At 42.4% G+C, this 18,420-nt stretch overlaps 1 pseudogene; it reads left to right on the top strand.

The window, feature by feature from the left end:
* The first annotated feature begins 1,773 nt into the window (after nt 1-1,773).
* Nucleotides 1,774-10,534, top strand: LOC115388179 (sodium- and chloride-dependent GABA transporter 1-like; annotated as a pseudogene).
* Nucleotides 10,535-18,420: the final 7,886 nt, after the last annotated feature.

Genomic DNA, 18,420 nt, shown 5'->3' with positions numbered 1-18,420 from the left:
CATGACAATGTCCGCGCGCAAAATGTAAAATATTACATTCAGACCAAGTAGTGGTGATATTTTATGGATTTAAATTGCATCTCCATGAAATGAAGATTATTATTTTTGGCAAAAATCTACATGAAAACCTCCTGCCTCTTATCGCTCCTCACCAATGCGCACCAGGTAGATTGGAAGCTCTGAGAGCGCGCTCCGTGCGTAATTTGCTTATCGCAGCGGCTATGCGTGTGCACATTAAACTACATATATTTTTTTCAAATACATCCAAAAAGTTGATTAAAAAAAAAGAATCAACATAAAACCGTCTTGGAATTTTTTTTAATGATATTTGTCGAATAGAAATTATAAACAAGCTCAAATTAATTAAAAAAAAAAAATCTTGAAATTTCGCGTTGAACTTGCAGCTCCGGTGAGTTATTGGCCTCTTCAGGTGATTTATTAGACATGGAGATCGCGTCTGCCTCCTAAATGTGTTTAATTGCCCTCCTCTTGTACCGGAGGCAGTGGGAAGTGGGCCATTTGAATTTAGAGCATAATGAATCAAGGACAAGAGCAGGCTCTAAATTTCTGCTAACATGGATTCACTCCGGGCTATTAAAAGTGATTCTTATTGCATGAGAAGTCTTTATTTGATCCCGTGGGGTTCACGGATCGTGGGGCATTCAGTTTCTCTTCACCCCAGAATAAATTACATACAATTACGACTCTCCGATGATGTAATTTCATATATATATATATATATATATATATATATATATATATATATATATATATATATAATATATATATATATATATATATATATATATATTTATAAAGCTTTCATCATTTTTCAAATTCTTTCACAATTATCCTATACAATGTTCTTGATTTTATTTGAAATATAGACATCAATCAGTGACAATTAATACTGAACCCGATCAGTTGTTAAAATATGGATTAACTGAATATTCTTCCGAGCCTTTTTGATATGAAATTTGACTCATTGTGTGTTTGTGGTTTCAGGGCGTCTGGGCTGCTGCTGAGGTGCCTCTGCTCCTGCTCATAATTGCTCACACTACCCGATCATTCGCCCTTCCTCGGCTGTTCTCTGGGAATTGGGAGTACTGGACGGATACGCTACAGTCTGTCTGGACCGGTGCTGAAACCCCCTCCTCTCCACTGGTCAGGACTGTCCGACACACTCCGTGACCATGGCTACCAACGGGACAAAGCCTCGGACGGGCACGTCTTAACGGAGACGGTCAATGACGCGCCCACCACCACACCAAACGACAAACCCAAACCTTGGTGGTGAAAGTGCAAAAGACGAAAAAGGACATACCCGAAAGAGAAACGTGGGGGTGGAAAATTTGACTTTCTTCTTTCTTGTGTCGGATACGCAATCGGACTCGGGAATGTCTGGCGATTCCTTACCTATGTGGAAAAAACGGCGGAGGTAAAGAGGAATTTTGGCTATTTTCAGTGTACCCACACACCAGACGGAGTGCAAAGATGTCGCCATGAAAACCTGACAGCTTGCTCCTGGAGGTTTTTGATTCAAAAACATATGTTCAGGCTATGCCCCGTTAGTGCCGTGCGTAATTACGCACAATCCCGACGCCATAATGTGGTTTGCAATCTGACACCAAACGCTTCTTTTACCGCATATCTTTCTGGATTATGATACATACCAGTAAATTACGGGTTCGTCATCATTTACACACCTCTACTTTTCACCTCTCATCCAGGGGCCTTCTTGATTCCATACTTTTTGACCCTCATATTGGCCGCATGCCCTTGTTCTTTCTGGAGACGGCCCTGGGTCAGTATACTTCCATTGGAGGTCTTGGAGTGTGGAAGCTGGCCCCAATGTCAAAGGTAAAAAAAACAAACAAAACAAATATATTTTTATATATTTGTCATATTTTAAGGCCATGAATCTGTTTTCTGCTTTATCTTTGGCAAGAAATTGGGAGCTGGCCCAATTATGTAATAAGGTGTCATACACAATCAAGCCTATGTAACAGCTTCTATTTCCTTCATTTCATCTACTCAGTTTTCCCATTTAATTCCAGCAGAATTTAACATTATGCCTGCATTCTCCGATTGTTTCAGGTGTGGGTCTGGCTGCTGCAGTTCTGTCCTTTTGGCTCAATATCTATTACATTGTTATTATTTCCTGGGCTCTTTACTATCTGTACAACTCCTTCACTGCAGTGAGTATCTGATTTTCAAACCATCGCTGTTCCCTGAAAACGCAATTATTCAACATATTTTCCTAAAGGTTTAAACATTTAGATACTTCCAGATTTTCTTTATTGAGGTACAGTTGTTATTTTTTTTTCTCGATTTATCGTTATTTTTCTCGATTCACCGTTTCTTCTCGTATTTTTACTCGGTAATCCATTCAGTCAGGTGGCAGGGTGTCTTTGCAGCATAACCTAAATAGGCTACACAGTCCTTAACAGAGTATGACATTTATACTTCCTTTCCCACACAATTAGCTCCTTACACAAGGTATTGATAAATGCATTTGGCGATGAGGCATTCAGTCCTCTGAGAAAAGCATGAAATCTCAATGTCCCGAACGAGTATCACGGTCTTGGCTGCTCGACAGCCAGAGATAAAGGGACCCAGCGGTGGGAGAGTGGTCCAAGTAAAAGAGCTGTGTGTGTGTGTGTGTGTGTGTGTTTGTGTGTGTGTGTGCTCCTTTAATTTCCAGGATCTGCCATGGCAGACTTGTGGCAATCCCTGGAACACAGAACGCTGCTTCAACAACTATAGCATTCCTGACACCACAAACTACACCAGCGCCGTGGTGGAGTTCTGGGAGTAAGCAGGACATTTGGATCTGTTCAGATCATGAGAACACTGCCATGCTGTGAAGAGATTTTAATGTCATGGCCTCTACTGTGTGTGTTGCATTTGTTGATCCTGTTTTCCCAAATTTGTCAGTAGCTATCGACATAGAAAACAAACGTGTGCACGTGATAAAAGGCCTAAGATTATCTTATAGGGGGGAAAAAAATCTTGATGGCTGGACTCACATACCATGTAGACATGCGTGCATACAAGCATGACTTCACTTGACTGTGATGCTTTAGGGGGAAGAAAAGAAAGCCATTAGAGTCTCTTTGTCATTATCCAGACATGTGTAACACACAGTCATGCATGCTTCATGCACAAAATCCAAGAATGACCTTGTGGCTTGCAATGAGACGACTTTGCTTCCTTGCAGACGTAACATGCACCAGCTGACCGATGGTCTGGAGAAACCTGGGGAGATCAGGGTCCCACTGGCCATCACACTCGCCATTGCATGGGTGCTCGTCTATTCTGTATCTGGAAGGGGGTCAGCTGGACAGGCAAAGTAAGGTAGTTGAGACAACAAGGACACAAACAAAACCTGCTGTGATCTGTAGGCCTCTGTCTCAGAGCTGGAGGGTCACAAACATGGTACCATGACACATTCAAATGAAGTGATTTTTAACTTCACATCATATTATTTTCCTCTGAAAAAGGCCTATGATGAAGGATAAGGATGAATAGTAGTTCAAGGTTAAACATTTTCCACTTCAATTAAATGAAATATAATCTTTTTTTTCAGTGTTTGATAACCAGGAGTTGCATGCACAAATGTATTAACAGTTCTGCATTTAATTGAAGTACCCTCAGTTATTTGGACAGTGAATGCTAAATTTTTACCAAATCTTTCCCCTCCATCGAGCTCCCCACTCAGAAGACTCATAATTTACTTTCTGCATCAGTCTCAGTGGACAAAACCCGGTTTGCTGTGTGGAAAAGTGGAAGCTTGAGCACATTTTACTGCAGAGAGTCTCAGTGACAAAACCTCTGCTGGTTTTGTTTCCAATTCAGTTGAGTCTATCATGAATGACTTAATAATTACGATGATGGTAGGACAGGGGAAATTAGTTCAGATAAGGAGGAAAATGGTGCACTGGCAGTGTACTGAACCAAGTCATTCTGGGGTCATATTGCCTCTGGGGAATGGCTGACTAGGGCACTGTGCTCTGCTGCAGGATGGTGCCACAGTAACACACAAAGTTATTGTATTTCAGATCCTTATCAGCTATTTAATCAGTTTATTGCCTTTTAGAACAAATTATCAAAGTGCAATCACTGTCACTGGTCTAGCTATTTTGGCTGAGATAATCCTGATTGCTTGATAGTGAATTTGCATCCCACAGGTGGTGTACTTCTCCGCCACGTATCCCTACTTCATGCTGTTCATCCTGTTCTGCCGTGGCCTCACTTTACCTGGCGCTTTTGATGGGATCCTCTTCTACATCACACAGACTTCGACAAACTCAAGGAGTCTGAGGTACGTTGGAGCACAGGCTGATGTCGCTTCGACCGTTCACGGGAAACGGACGGGTCATGCCAGGGTTTCCAAACTGCCCTGCATCTTAAATGCTCCAGGAGTGCGCTGTACTTATTCATTAAGAGTCGTGCCTGTTAAATCTTATCCAAATAAACCCTGTCAGCTCACAGCATTGACATTAACATCTGCAGACGGCGTCAGGAACAATCGCCATTCATTCCCGTGAGACGAAATAGTAGAAAGGATGGGATTTGGCTCACAGACACAGAACATCGTGTTCGCTTTGGCTTAAATCTATTGTCTGATATGAAGCAGTGTTGCTAATGAGACGATGTTCAGAGAGGGCACAAGATCAGGTGTAGCAAAAACAGCTTTTAGATAGATTTCTCATCATGCAGTCCTCAGTACAGCCAGTTATGCAGCCTTAAATAAACCAAAGAGGTTGTGTATGCAGGATCCCGGTATCCAGTTTAAGAATGTGTCTCTCCGTCTTCTCTCTCTCTCTCCACTGTGTGTCAGGTGTGGCTCGATGCTGCCACTCAGATCTTCTTCTCCTACGGGTTGGGATTAGGCTCTCTGATTGCTCTCGGCAGCTACAATCCCTTCAATAACAACGTGTACAGGTGGGTGCTTGAAGCATTTACAGGTTCTCCCTTATAAACACTATCATTTCAGATGGGATGAGGACACGCACTGGACTGGGGAGGAAGTCTCTCCCTCAGGTCACATTTGCTGCTAGTTGCATCCTGGTGTGTGCGTATCTTCCATTTGGGACAGTTTGGGCACACGCTTTCATTGTTTTGGCTCTGCAGTGCATTCTGATGTGTGCATTAGCTTCGGTGTCCTTGCGGGGTTAAAGCTGGCGAGCAGGCCAATTATGTGAATCTGTGATCATCATCGCTGTTAGAAAATTGCTGGAGCTCGCTGCCATTTGGAAGAGCAGATCGATATAGACATATTCAAGTCTCTGTGCCGCCGCGAGGATGTAAAATGGCTTCCACCTTTCCATTCCCCTCCCCTCCCCCCCTCTCGGCCCCGACAATTCGCGACAATGTGTGACGGGTTGATAAGGAATTGATATAAGCGTGACAATGGCTGCCTTGTGCTTTGTCTCTCCCCTACAGAGATTCTGTCATTGTCTGCTGCATCAACTCCTTCACCAGTATGTTCGCCGCTTTGTCATCTTCTCCATCGTGGGATTCATGGCCAACATAAACAAAGAGGCCCATCGTGATGTGGCAGCCTCAGGTAATTGCAATCAATTTTCAGGATTCAATTGTGACAAAAGGCACCGGCAAGTGACACTTCAAAAAAAAAGAAAGGATGGGATTATTTCAATCAGATAATGTATGTAATTCATATTATGGGGATTTATTCAAAGGGTAAATTGCTGTGTCATTTTGTAAACTCCCTGTCCTAAATACTGACATTGAACATGTTCTTTCTCTCAATGACACATCGGATTTAAACTCTCCTTTCCTCAGTTTTTCAGTTTCTGCTCTGTCATATAAGCTGGATAAAATGAATGAGAAGTGCTATAATGTCCTCTTGTTGACCTGAAAATACCAACATCCTGTAATATTGACATGTTTCAGGGCCGGGCTTGGCTTTCCTGGCGTATCCTGAGGCCGTCACCCAGCTGCCCATCTCTCCACTCTGGGCAATTCTCTTCTTCTCCATGTTGCTGATGTTGGGAATCGACAGCCAGGTAAAGATTTGTCAAAACTATATTTTCATTATGAGTGGAGACTCTTCTTTCTTTATTTGTGTAGTTTTTGTAGCATTAAGTCCTCCTAGTGTCCAACATGTGGTGAGTTGGCTGATTAAACAGGCTAATGTTACATAACAGGTGGTGTTGTTTCATGAAGCCTAATTTTTTTTCAGAGAGTAAAACTAAAAATGTTTCTGATTGGAAACTTTGACGATGTGTCAACAATTGATCGCAACATGTCTTAAATGGAAATCTCTCTCTGGCGTCCTGAACCGCAGCAGGGCTTTCTGTTGTGACAGCTCCGTATTACGTAACAAAGTCTCACCATGACTCCGCAAATCTCTGCAGTTCTGCACGGTGGAAGGCTTCATCACCGCCCTGGTGGATGAATTCCCCTCATGTCCTCCGAAAGCGCCGAGAGCTCTTCATCGCAGCCGTCTGCCTGGTTTCTTACATTATCGGCCTGTCCAACATCACACAGGTAAAACCATGATACAGCAAACCCTCCGAGACGCCTCCAGGAGGCCGTTAGAGGATGGTTCGGCTTGCTCTCTGGTTCAGGCGTTTCCCTCAGGGACGCTGCTGCCGTGAGCGCAGTGGCTGACCTACTAACCTGTTAGATTGCTAACTCAACCTGTAAAGTGGCCTTTGTGTGAAATACAGCGCGAGTGAAAAGGTCATGAGTTCATACTCCTGAGACTGGAGTTCCCAGCCAAACCAGTTCAAGTTATTTAGCATCAAGTTTTACTCAGCAACACTAAAAGGTATGAAGGCCTTTTCTTTTTTTAGTTCTTTGCATTTGATGGGGTGGACAATTTAAACTATGTCTTTGTATTGACTCCCAGACCATTAAATAATACAGTATGTTAGTAATGTGTGTGTTTGCATCTTCATGTCCGTCCATCTGCTTTCTATTACTGCTTGTATCTGGATAAACACATGGAGAACATGCAAACTCTGATAAGGAAGATTCCCAGTACTGAATATAATAGAGACGTGAGAGTGCTATACCCACTAAAACCACATCCTAAATGTCTAAAAAGATGTTTTTTCTTGTATGACCATGCAGTTTGTTCCAAGTCCAAGGAGCATGAAAACAAAATGCTGCCTCACATTCTTCTTCATATTTTATTTTGGGTGCATTGAGCTCTGGTGAATCTTGGAAATGAGAATGAGAGTCCTTCTCTTCCGGCCTCAGTGGTCTCCTTTCACACCACAGACTCGACCCCATTAGAATAAGACGGCCTTTTCCTCTCCGCTCGGAGCTGCTCAAAGTACATCCAACTTCAATGAGCACAAAGGGACAAACAGCAACTCATTCCCTGAATGACCTCCCTGCTGCAAAACAACTAGACGCGAGCTTTTCTCCATATCTGCTGCACAAGCGCAGTGAAAACCTGCACTGCTAACTGGGACCAGCCACGGTGGCTGGTGCTCGCGCTGCCCGAGTGCTTCCAGCTGACCTGTCTCGCTCTGTCCTGCACATGGAAATAATTGCTTCCTCAGTGTTCGGTCCCTTTGCCTTCGCCCATCTCGTCACGTCCTCCTCTCTTGTCTCCTTTGCAGGGCGGCCTGTATGTGTTTCAAGCTATTTGACTACTACTCTGCCAGCGGGATGTCCCTGCTTTTCCTGGTCTTCTTTGAGTGCATTTCAATTTCATGGTTCTACGGTGAGCCACCTTTTCATCTCTGGAATGAAGGTTCTCCAATTTTGGGTTGAAGCCACAGTGCACAGATGACTTTTGACGAGACTGAGAGATAAAGCGAATGAATGGAGTGTTGAAATGGAGCCAGGAATTCAAAACAGATCAGTAATTCATCTTTTTTTCTTCTTCAGGTGTAAACAAGTTTTATGACAACATTGAGGAGATGGTGGGCTACAGGCCCTGCCTGTGGTGGAAGGCCTGCTGGGTTGTTTTCACTCCGCTCATTGTGGCTGTAAGTACCGTTAGCTGCATCTAGTATGTACGTTCAAACAATTTCCCATAGTATCACTACATTAGGCGTCTTGGGCTTTCAATAATAATATTATATAATATAATGCGAAAAGTGTGACATTAAACCAAAGATGGTGTGAGATAAGGCATGTGAGTTAGGAGGATTCAAGGGGATAGATCTCATCCTCCTTTCTTCATTCAAGCTCATTTTGGCTCATTGTTCCTTAATCATCATTTAATCGTGAAACAAAAAAATGATTTGAGGTAAGAAGTGTTGTAGATGAACAGAACCATCACGTTGACTGAATGTTGATCCTTCCTGTTTGTGTTTGGCTGTTAAACCTGTTTCCTTGTTTCTTTGTTTGGTGTCCAGGGAGTCTTCATCTTCAGTGCCGTCCAGATGGTTCCCCTCACCATGGGCGACTACGTGTTCCCGTCCTGGGGTCAGGGGGTCGGCTGGTGCATGGCGCTCTCCTCCATGATCCTCATCCCTGGCTACAGGGGCTACATGTTCCTCACACTCAAAGGCACATACAAAGAGGTAAGAAGAATCTTCTTAAGCTATTTTTTTTTCTCAGGGTTTGGAAATACCCCCAAGGTTAACCTATCCTTCCTCTCTGGAAAAAAAAAAGTGAACTGGGCTGCAAGATGCTCACAGTAACTGGTATGCTAATACCAGGAATGTATTAAAGATGGAAACATTCGCGTGGCTGTAGCCATCTCTCAGAACTTCACACATCTCTTAACCGGTTTGAATTTTAATCTGCAGTCTGCTGCAAGGCACAGCATGTTGACTTTAAGTGGATTACTTAGTGTGCAAGTATATATTTTTTTAACTCGAGCCAAACTATTATTACGTGCTGTATGCCACACCAATCTATATGAACATAATGGATTTTTTGGGATGAGGATAATGTGATGTAAATGTAAAACACAAGCCCTCAGGACTCTTAGGAGAAGATTAATTTTAATCATGTCAGTAAGCTTGGATGAACATTTGAGGTCACCATAAATATAGTCTGGTTCACATAAACACAGTTACTTAATGTCTTCATCAACTTCACTTACATCTGCAAGATTTTCCTGAAAGGCCGAAGGACCTGAGACTGCAATTTGTAATTAAATTTGTACTTTTACATCCTCAATTAACTCCAGAAAGTGATGAGCTTGGCCAAATGTCATTTAGTTTTTGTGCGTCACTGTGACTGGATGGTTTTCTAAGAAACAAACAAAAAAGCATGCTGGGTAAAGCCAAAATAGAATGTCATCAGGGGAAAAATGATGACGAAAGGATTAGCAAAAACAGACATTTTAATTAGTTCTGCTAAACATTTCCTGATGGCTACTGCCACACAAGAGTTCTCAGTATATTCATGCGGCACAAAGCCGCGCTGCATTTTATTGGCCTGATGATCTAATCAGTGGCTGCTAATACCTTTTCCGGTGTACTATTTATATTAACAGCTTTTGATTCGCAGTCATCCACAGTGCACTCAATAATAGTCCCACAGTCCCCGGTGACAGATATAACTTCACAGCCCGAGCTGACAGAATAAATGGGCCGTAATTGCAGGCAGTGGAACAGAGGCGATCAGAGGCGATGTGCAGGTGTCAGATCCTGCAGCAGCAGCATGCTGATGGCTGATTGTCTAATTGTAGCAATCAGCCGGTTGATTAGTGCTCTGCACCCGGGCTCAGTTTTGCAAACACTCCATAAAAAATTCCTTCTGCAGAGCTCGTGTCCAACCACCAAGCATTATGGGAAACATTTGCAGGATTCGCTGAGTTCAGGAAGTGTGGAAAGTTTTGCCTTTCTGAATGATTTGTAGGGGGGAGCGTGTTTGATTTAAATATTGCACATGTATTGCAAGTCCGGGATAATGCACGATCAAGCAGTGTTTCCGCTCGGGCCCTGAGGGCAAGCATTCATCAAGCTCACAGCTGTGGAGCTGGTGTGTTTTGTTACAGCTCATGAGCACAAACTTCCCAGCTGTCACACTGCTGTCCTCCCTGAAAGTTTCCCGGTTCTCTGTCCCCAGCGTCTGCGGATGATGATCAAGCCCTTGGTGCTGGTGAAGGCTCAGGAAAACGGCCCGGACCAGCAGACAGACAACCAGAATCAAAACCCCGCCAACGAGGAGGCCTACATCTAAACGGCTCGGCTCGGCGCGTCTCCTCCGTCTCGCCACGACGGCGCTCCACTACAGAAGAAACGTAATCAAGGTTGGGAACGACCACTAGACTTCTACGTCTGCTTTTATTCACCTACCTCCTGGGGACACGTGAAACCAACCTGATTACACAGTTATTTTTAGGGGTTTTTCTGTTTGTTTATTTGTATAATACAGAGTTATAAAACTTATGAAGAAAAATAAATCACCCAGCAAAGTTGTTGTGATATTATGAATTTCATTATGCAAAAAAGTTAGTCTTTTTAGAAAAGGAGATGTGACTTAGGAAATTACTGTATATTGAATATATATAATTTAAATCTGGAGGCCCACTTTGATTCAATAGTATTGTGCTTTGATGATATTAATCTACTAAACTCTGATTACTGTACAAAGAAAAATATTGGTAAAATGCATTTTGCTTTTACACAAAATGACTACATTACAATGAGAGCTGGTGGATAAAATGCAATTCGAAAGCTTGTAAATTTAATGATGACGAATTTAAGGCAAAGACAATGTGGGAATGTGCAACAGGTAAGGCCAAATCTGCTTGTATGTGTAAAGTATAATTTAGCCAGACTATCACTCCCTTGCAGAAAGCTGCACTCTGCCTGAAATGTTTACCGCCCACGTCTGGGGATCCGTTTGAAAAGCACAAGTACAGTCTGGAATTTCTCAAGTGTCCAACTTCTGTTTGGCATGATTGAAACCTGTGACAACAGCAAAAATAACCTACATAGGATACATAGCAAGAGACTGTTATAATTGTTTCTTTGTTTTCTAAAGAACAATAACTTTGTATGTTGTCTGAATCTTTTTTGTAGAATCATTTTAGCTTATTTTCTATGTGTGAGACTGAGAAGGACCAAAATCGAGCTCTGGTTTTAAAAAACATCGATGCAGACGTCCGACCCGATGACGATACACGGATTAAATCCTTCACCCGCTCCTCCTTTTTGACTCCACACGGAGCGATGGGGGGAGTAAAAACAGCATCCGCCCACAAGCACAATTTGAATCTGTAGACTACCACCTCTCATAAAACAGGTGTAGCCATTACAGAAATCCCACATTTGCACTGTGCATATTATATTTCTGCATGAGAGCAATGAAGATTTTTTTTTTTTTCTTTCCTGTGACTGACAACCAGTAAAAAGCAAGCGCGTTGCAATAAGCCAACTCAGATGTATATTTTAAACTGTGAAGAGTGAATAAGCTGCAGAGACCGGTTGTACTTTGTTGGAAACTGAACGGTGATATAGTTACCACTTAATGCCTGGAATCGTTTACTTGTATATCTATTTAGTAACCCTCTCCTCAGGAACAAAGGTGGACGTGACCAAATTCTCTCAGACGCTACCACAAAACAACGAAGGCTACGTACATGTTTAAAAAGTGCACAAAATCATGCTATTCTCCCCATAAATTCAACTGCAACAGAACATGAAGACATGAACTAATGTGAAGACTTGGCGTGATCCAAAATGTTATTTCTGCTCAGCTTGCATAATTTCCTTTCCATGCATATCAATTCTTAAGGCCTTTGCTCATTTCAGTAGAAGCCATAGTGTATTTCTATTGGGTAGCAAGTGCAGACTTCCTACATGAGACTCAGAGAGAGAAACTTTACTCAGCGAGAGACAAAAGCGCTGGCAAAAGCACTGTTAAGCAACGCGACAAAGCCAGGATTTGTACAGGCCAACACCACGAAAAACTGCCCCCGTTGACAGGGTGATTAAAAAAAACCTATCTCGACATATCAAGTTATTTTCTCGGCAATATTGAAAACACTTTGTTACAGACAGCAGATATCACTGTATTACCACCAAGAAAGAAGAAGAGAATTTGCTTCTGTGGCAGCTACATGCGACAGGAATCAGGTTGAATCAGTCCCGTTTTATTCCTTTAAGTTATGTTTTCTTTCTCTTTTTCTCTCTCAAAGATATGTGAATTAAAATGTGCAATGACAAAAAGGATTCTGTGAATTTTGTATAAAGTTACCATACTGCAGTTTTCTCTCTTGAATGATGTTGTAAACTGGACTGTGTAATACATGTATCTGTGAATGTCCGTACAACCTGAGTTTTTCTTTCGTTTTGTCTAAATGTTGAACAAAAAAAAAGTGATATTATTGCTGTTTTCTGCAATAATACTATCTCAGAAACTATAGCACATATCTCTCAACTGTAAAAATGATGACAACAATAACAGAATAGAGTAATATTAAAGATGATGATAATAAAGATAATAATAATTATAATGTCATAGAAATGTCTAGTCAGAGAATATTGTTTGTATATTTCTAGCTGTTTCATGGGCCTAATGTAAAATTTATATGTAAAAAATATAATAAATGTCTTTAGATGGTGTATATGAAAAGCATGATTGCAATATATTTATCTGCAAAATAAATAAAGACCTATAGATTATAATGTCTGCATCCTGTCATCTTTCCATCACAGTTTCAGGTTCAGAGGTCGGCAGCCTTTATCATCAACAGAAACATTTTCGCAAAACTTTCAACAATTCTTAGTCTTCTTCAGTTGTTTCACCAGTTTTGACAATTTTAGCTGTTTTCGCCTGTTAATTGCTTCAACAGGTTTGGCCATTTCAGCTATTGTTATTCTTTTTTAGTGGTTTGGGCCATCAATTCCATCATTACCTTTTGTCTCTGGATGACATGTGATGATTATTTTAGCTGAAAAATACAAAGCTTTTCTTTTATAGAAGGGTTCATCACCATTCATCACCTCAAAATATGAAGAAAGCAACCATAAAAATGGCATAAAACTGGTAAAATTTTAACATAATCGCTGAAAGAAGCTAAAGAACTGCGTGGCTCCAGCTGTGAGAGGTAGAGCCTGTCAGCTGGTATATCATCTGGAAATATGTGTCTATCCGGCTTTCTTTGTATAGTAATTATGTGTATTAGGTTAATTATGGCATCATTCTAACTTTGCTTTTATCTCAAGGATGTCAAACACATTTCAATTCAGGGGACACATCAAGCCCAATTTCACCTTCCATGAGCTGGACCAGTAAAAACAGTGTTGTGGTGCAAATTATAGCTGATGAAAATGTCCATATTTTCATGTGCTCATGTCACGTGCATGTTTTTACAAACACATTGAGGCTAATTCTAGTGTCTAATTGAGCTCACGTCTCAGTGTTGTTGTGTTGTTGCATGAAACTGGCCTGCTCTGCATTATTCTGGAGCTCCATTTACTGTCTAAGTGGGGGAAGAATACGCAATCAGGCCATCGCCACATGAGCTGCTCAGAGTAAACTTTGCTGATACTTTCTGACAAAACGAGACTTGCTACATCTATATCCTCCTAACTGGTGTTCAGGCAGCTGTGCCAGCGCAGACACAAGAGCCTCACTGGCTGGAGACCAATCCTCCTTTTCACAATGCGCCCTCCATCTCTCCCGGCTCTGCGGTATTTGTTGCAGTCCACACAGCCCCCAAAATCCTCCAGAAACGCTCAGAGAGAAGGAACTGAAAAATATGTCGACATGTAAACTTAAAGAGTTTACACACTAAGTGACAAGATGCTGAGTTTCATGTTTCTCTGCTGACATTTTACCTACCGGCATCTTGCAACCTCAGCCGTTGTCATATAAATGTAGATCGAAAACAGTGAAAGTTGTGTTACATTTAGTGTCACTTTCAGCGCGTCGCTGCAGGCTGACTGCTGGCTGCACTGTGTCTTCCAGCTGCAGTATTACAGCAGGTTGCTTCAGCCAGAACCGCTTCCATGGCCTCTTTGCTCAGTCACTGAGCCAGGTGAGAAGAGCTGAGAGAGCACACGCCGAGCTTCAGTTACTCTCGTTTCAAACACCTTTCCTTTCAAAAACACAAGAGGCAGGAGGATAAAGGGAAGGCGACCAAAGCGAAACAGAAAACGCTCTGGCGCCGCCAGGCAGACGCTGCGGGTGTGAAACTACTGCACTCGTGTCCCTTCATCAGCTGTTTCCTCAATCACCCTCAAGTCACAGCACGGGTATTTTTGCTTGAAGCACATTGCATTTATAATCAGGACGCACAGGTAAGTGCATGACTGGAAATAGGTCTGGGCGTTACCTGTGCTGCTGCAGGAATGACGGATACAAGACAGGTCAACTTAAAAACATATCACAGCACAAAGAGGTTTGATGCAACAACAATCGTCCTTCATGTACGGGTCCCAGCGGGCTGCAGCTGTTTTCCCAAACCGGCTGATGGGCTCGCTCTGCTTTCTGCAGCCGGATCACATGGAGCAGCTTAAGATGTGACCGCAGCACATGTGTAGAGTTTATGATTACCATCGTTTCCAGAATGTAGAATCGATGATAATGACGTCCCTTCAAAAACCGTATTAGACATGGAGCCCGCTGCCAGATATTATGGGAAATCTTCTGTACGTGCGGCTGCAGATTAGCCACTGCGGCCGTTTCCATGAGTCTACTCCACACGTAGAAGCAATAGCAGCTTATGTTTGGCCGTTTCATGCTGAGAACTTCAACAACATCGAGGGAATGAAGAAAAATCTCAACAAAGACATCAAAATGAACTTTTCAGGTTTGAAATGTCAGAGTTGCTTTACTACCCAACACTGTGCCCTCCAAAGCAAAAACACACAGAATAGGTCTTTTAAATCATTTCACCTTCATCTTCAAGCTCAGAAGAAAAGTCTTAGCGCAGGTTATTGAGCAGTGACTGAAGTGTACCTACGAGTTTACACGTTGGTCTCGGCCGTGACGATGCTGACTAAATCAAATAAATAAATGTGTGCATGAATAAAAGGTCTGAGTGTGTTCATCTGAGCATGCGGTGGGAGCAGAAGTGTTAGTTGTGGCGATGACACAGACGTGAGTGTAGCAGCTCTGACAGCTCCAGTCTAGCAGAGGTAGTAGCAGCTCAGAAGTCACCTCCGGGGCCACACACACACACACAACACACACACACACACACACACACACCACACACACACACACACACACACACACACACACTGTGGAAATGGTAATCTCCTCCTCCTCCCTGCCAGCTTGGCCGAGGCTCCTGTAGCATGCACACTCTCCAACCACATCACAATCAAAAAAAAAAAAAAAAAAAAAAAACTGAAAGAAAAAAGAAAACTAAATAACAAGCTCAACTTGTGCTTCGTGTGGCTGCGAGGCTGTGTTTTCCAGTTGTTTCATGTGAATGACGCACAAACGTTATGCAATTGACTTTGTGATGGGAACGCGTGCTTATTGGATAACTCTTTTAATGAGGGGCTCTGGCGGAGACCAAACGAGTCACATTGCAAAATGACTCGGGCAACAGCAGCAGTGACGATGTCCGGCTGCACAGCGGTGTGATGGCTTCCATTCCCACTTCACAGAGAGTCCAGGTTTCACCAGGTGGACCACGTTCCAGGAGATTATGGACCGGGAGTCCGCTGAGCTATGAAAAGACTGTGCTTTGTTGTTGATTATGTTAAGTTTTCTAACTCAGACTGTGTGATCATGAGTAACTTAAACTAAAACAGGATGTGAGCTGTCAGCCATGCCGACTTCCACCCAAGCCGTTTGCAGCAAGTGTGTTACAGTTTGGACCCAATTTGCTCCACTGGCAATGTTTCTGTCGTTATTGCTGCACAGTAGATCATAGGACACATGAATACATGAATGGTTTGATCGCTGTTGTTTTTTTGGGTGGTGAGAACAATTCATCCTGAAAAGGGCTGTAATGACTGTCTAGATCAAGAACACTGAGATCTGATTTCCAGCTAATCCAACTGTTACCTTGACGAGTTCATACCTTTGATATACTGTCAATGTCAAGGTTTTGCTATCATCCATTGACTCAAACTGGCCTGAAAATGAATGATCATGCCACAAAAAAACAAAAATGCTTGCTTTTGCAATATATTGGCAATTCATGCTTTTCTGCCAATTGAAATTGTGCCCATAATCGCTTTAATTTGAAGGAATGTTTCAAATAAAGGCAGCTGTTACTCTGCACCTGAACTTTTTCAGGATACCTGGCGCACGCTGCCAAGCATTTCCTTCTCCCAGCATCCCTGACCAAAGCTGAATCACAGTATCAGTGAGTCTTCTGTTCACCTTTACAACTGGGTCCTGATAGCGTATCTGCTCCCAGCAGACTGACAGCCAGACAGGCAGCGAGAGAAGCAAATGCCCTTATCGCTGCCTGCCATATGATGGGATTAGCTGGAGTGTTGTCTAACAAAGCATTAATGAACAGTTTTAATTGCCTGCACGGCATTTCCTGCCAAACTGCTGAACTACACACGCGCGCGCACACACACACAAACGCACATTCACGCAGTCGCACAACAGAGGGCTGTGACGTGTATTTTGTCCCGGCAGAAATTTGTATTCATAGCTGCAGTACAATCACGCAATTACTACTATCATCCCAATCTGTTTCAGTACAGTGTGACGGGAAACGCAGGCTTGAAGACGCTCGTCGGAGCTCCCCTCACTCCCCAGAAAACACAGACTTGATTGAAATCAATAGATGTTTGGAATTATGTGACAGTGCAAGAAGAATGCATTAAAAATGAACTGACTCACCACTCCAGATCAATACAGATCAATACCAAAACATTGATACTTCTGCTTGGTTTTTTTCCCCCTCTTTTGCTTTGACTTTAATGTTAAAATTGCATCAAAAGACTTTGAGGGACCCAGACCAGCCTCCCAAGGCAAGACCAGACCAAGAATATACTGTATAGGGACAAGACCGAGTCAAGACCACGACCAGAGCATCTGAAGCCCAAGACAGAACCAAGACTTCAAGGGACCAAGACCGAGTCAAGGCCAAGACTTTGAAAATGTAGTCCAGAGTGTAAGACCACATTTAAGTACTACATCACTGCAATGTTTGCGCCAATCCACGTATGTTCACTACTAACTTGGTCTTTCAGAACATCGGTTGTATTTTTTTTGTATCAACACTGTCCTCCATTAGTGTACTATTGATGTTTTGTTTCAAAGATATAATGGGGCTCCCAGTTATGTTTTACCAGAAGCTTATTTCACTAAAGTGTTGCTATTTATGTAATTATATTACATTTGAATAATTGTTTTACTTTTGTATTTGAACATATTTAATATTACTATATATCTTGTTAAATGTTATATCCTGATCATCTTCCATTTGACATATGTGTGAGTTCATGATTTCAGACTCCTCAGTATCTTGCAATATTTCCAGGACACTGTCCACCTTTATGGGGTTCAATGGATGAAAAGAACTTTCTATTACTGTCTTTACTGGACAAGTAAAGAAAATCTGAATTCACGCTCTGGAAAAAACTGCCAGAGGTTAATAATATCCTTCATTGCAGACATTTTGGCTCAATAAAATTCTCTGCATGATACACAAAATAATCCCAGAGCGGTCAGCGCTGCGGCCCGCCACCGATCAGGCTAAATAAAGGATGAGTTAGTGGAAAACTGCTGCCGAGCAGGCAGTGAGTGTGACGCTCTGCTCAATCAGCACCGTAATTTAGCGTTGTCACAGTGAGGAAAACACTCCAGACTCTGGGATGTGACTGCTTCATTGACCTAACACTTCATATGGAGGCCATGAGGGGCAAATAGCGGTCCTTCTGGGCAGAAGTATTTACAATTATTTATGGTGGGATTTGCTGGAGTGATCCCCCGCTGGTCCACAGATTCCAGTTTATCTCCTCTTCATACTGATTAAAGGTACTTCACACACGTGTGTGTGTGTGTGTGTGTGTGTGTGTGTGTGTGTGTCTGTGTGGGACTTCTTCCTTCTCCTTTTTCCAGCAGGCAACACTACATAACTTTTGTTATTGTTTTTGTTATCTTCCTATCCTGACTTTGACATTTTTATGCATAGAAATAACTTTTTTTTAGCATACAAATAAAGCAAAGTTGTCGTTTCTCACACATTCAGAGTGATTTACTTTTAACAAAGTGAAACCTTTGATCATGTCTTTAATCATGTCTGCAACCGCCACACTGAAATATCTGAAAACTGTACTTCCGCTTTGCAGTTTTGCACTGTATGTACATAGTAGGGGGCTGGGAAGTCCTGTGTGCTCTGATGTTGAACTGCAGCATCATTTCAGTTTGGTTTTTGCATCAGCTGATGAGCAGCATTGTGAGAATTTAGCCAAACAATGTTCTTCAGATGCTGTGCGGCTCGGTGATGAATGGAGACGGAGGAGGCCTGTCAAACAGAACACGGAGGTGACTTTCAGCTGCAAACGGTTCCTCTCTCCTGGCGCAAACACCATCCCCGGCAGG

Source organism: Salarias fasciatus, chromosome 5, assembly GCF_902148845.1.
Source record: "Salarias fasciatus chromosome 5, fSalaFa1.1, whole genome shotgun sequence".
In the NCBI taxonomy this organism is placed as follows: Eukaryota; Metazoa; Chordata; class Actinopteri; order Blenniiformes; family Blenniidae; genus Salarias; species Salarias fasciatus.
Note: the sequence above shows the minus strand (reverse complement) of the source record. Positions and strands in the feature narration are given on the sequence as shown.